The 2,636-nt window shown below is 28.1% G+C and overlaps 1 protein-coding gene across 12 annotated transcripts in view; it reads right to left on the bottom strand.

The window, feature by feature from the left end:
• LOC102674389 (glutamate-gated chloride channel) overlaps nt 1-2,636 on the bottom strand; it is a 35,030-nt gene that overhangs the window by 18,244 nt on the left and 14,150 nt on the right. The window lies entirely within an intron of this gene.

Raw genomic sequence — 2,636 nt, 5'->3', positions numbered from 1 at the left:
CGAAGCCAGTTCAGAAATAATGTAATATCGAGGAAAAAAAAAAAAAAAGATATCTGCTGGAGAGCAAAATTCTACAAAACCATTGCACCCTGATTCTCGAATTGTTTTTCATCAATTGTTACGTTACGAGTTTGTCCATCAATCCCTTCTCTGCTTTAGACGACTTAATACTTAAAAATATTTACGTAAAACATATAATTTTACGTAAAATTACGATATACTAATATATCGTATAACTAAAATTCTATCTACTAGAATTATTTTATAATATATAAATTTTAATATATAAATTTATAAATAATTTATAAATAAATTTATAATATATAAATTTTATCTATTAGAATATCTACAAATAATATCTATAAATAAAATTACGAAATACTTTATTTATATTATTATTTTATATATATTAATTTTTTAAAATGGAAAAATTTCTTAACAATTTTGATTAATTTTTAAAATTTATGAGATACCTCGTCCATGGGAAGGGAAGGAGTCGGAGGGATAATAAATAAAGGATGCCGCTATATTTTTAGCGAGAACAAGAACGATATCTCGTGATACAATGTCGGACGAGTTATCTCGCGTCCTAATAAAAAAAGACAGGCGAGGTATCTGCCCATCGAAAAGCTCGGGAGAGCTATTTCGTTCGTGAAATGATTACAAATCGGTTTAAAAAATCTTGCGAAGAAAAGCGACACAAAAAAGGAAAAGAAAAGAAATCCTACAAAAGCGAAATCACCTTCGAAACAAGTTAACGAAATGGTGGAAAACGGAAGCGGAAATACGTTCAAAATACGAGGATATATATATACAAATTTTCGCAAAAAAAGAAGTTTGGTATATCTAAGAAAAGAAGAGATGGATAACAACATACAGGTTTACATCTCTAACACGAACGTGATTGTCGACGATTTATTTTTTATGATATAAAGAAAATATATCTGCATCCCATATTTTGCGTTTCAACAATTTGCAACAAATACAAAGATGCGAGAAAACGAGGAACAATATTTTTGCGGAGTATTTTAATTTTAAAAAAAACGAATATGCAGCATGGAAGAAAGAATTTATCTAATCGATCTTATGCAATAAGGGATTAAAAGAGTAAATTCTTAGCGGCCATTATTGTAAAATATAATCGTGTGTGCGATATATAATATATAATATAATATATATATTTATAAAATAACGAAATAGGATAATACGAACGATTAAAAAAAAAAAACGAACAATAAAATTCGAACAAAGTGTCGTATATATTCTTGATACTTGTGTATAATATACGTCTGTCATCAATGGCGGGCAGCCATTTTTTGGTATTTGAATTCATGGTTATTGGTTTCACACGTGATACAGGAAAAAAAGAAAAAAATATACAAAGGAATGTGTATGTCAAAAAAACGACAAGTTCCATTAAATCATCTACAACACAATAGCGTGAGCGATAGTATGTGGTGTAGGTGGTCTTTTTTTTTTTTTTTTTTAATTACGCGCAACACGACGTAGATTTTTATTATTTATAATAATCTTTATCTGTTCAACTCGTTTGGAAAACATATTTTGATATTTAATTATTTTTTTTTTTTCTTTTCTTTTCAACTTTCTTCTTCTTGAATCGAATGAAAAATATTCATCGTCGTGTTGTTCGTAACGAAGTCAAGTTGTCTTTTTTTTTTTTTTTTTTTTTTTTTTTTAGGCATACAAAACATATGCTTGCTTAATATAACATACGAGATAGTATATAATAATAGAATTAAAAAATTTTATGATAGTGGGCCTTAAATACGCACGAGAGAGCCTGGTACAAAAGGGAGAAACAACACAAAGAGGTAAAGAGAAAACGTGTAACGTGTACGTATGTTTTTCTTTTATTTCTTTTTTCTTTTTTTTTTTTTTTTTCCCTCTCCTTTTCTCTGGTTTGTACAAGACTATTGAGAGACAAAGAGCAGCGTTATGCAGCGGATTAACAGTAAAGACGTGTGTATATAATACATTTATTAATATGTATGTATTATTATACAAACACATAGTAAGTTATATTCATTTCATTTGTCTAACTATCATAATTCTCTGAATGGCTATAATCAATATAGATTTCCCGGTGCTATATGACGGCTAAATGTTCAACATCTATTCACATGCTATCCGATTACTGTTTAGAGAATGCTCGAGAGAATTATCTTAAAGGGTTTTAACTATAAAACTGCATAAGATCGGTGTCAGACCATACTAAGATGTACTAAAAGGATCAAATGTTTAAAATTTTATTTTCCGTATTTGACAAGTAAGAAAAAACTTTTTTCTCTCGGATTATTCGTCATTTTTTTCTCAATTTTTCTTCACAGTTTAAAGTTAAAATAATAAACACGCGAAACACGAAGCGAAGTTTTCTCTTTTTTTAATTTTTTTTTTTTATTTTCTTTTTTCTTTTTCAACAAGAACAGAAATAAAATAATATGGAGAAGGAAACGGTTACGTTTGTTTCTTAGAAGAAAAGTGAATCTACTACTCGGAAATCGTGCGAAAATATTTGGAAAAAAAAAAAAAAAGGAACGACGAACGATTAATCAAATTCCATAATAATTGTCAAGATCTAACTAAGAGAGACGATTTCTATGTGTATTATAATATAA

This window comes from Apis dorsata, unplaced genomic scaffold, assembly GCF_000469605.1.
Source record: "Apis dorsata unplaced genomic scaffold, Apis dorsata 1.3 scaffold_251, whole genome shotgun sequence".
NCBI lineage: Eukaryota > Metazoa > Arthropoda > Insecta > Hymenoptera > Apidae > Apis > Apis dorsata.
This window is presented reverse-complemented; position numbering and strand designations above follow the sequence as displayed.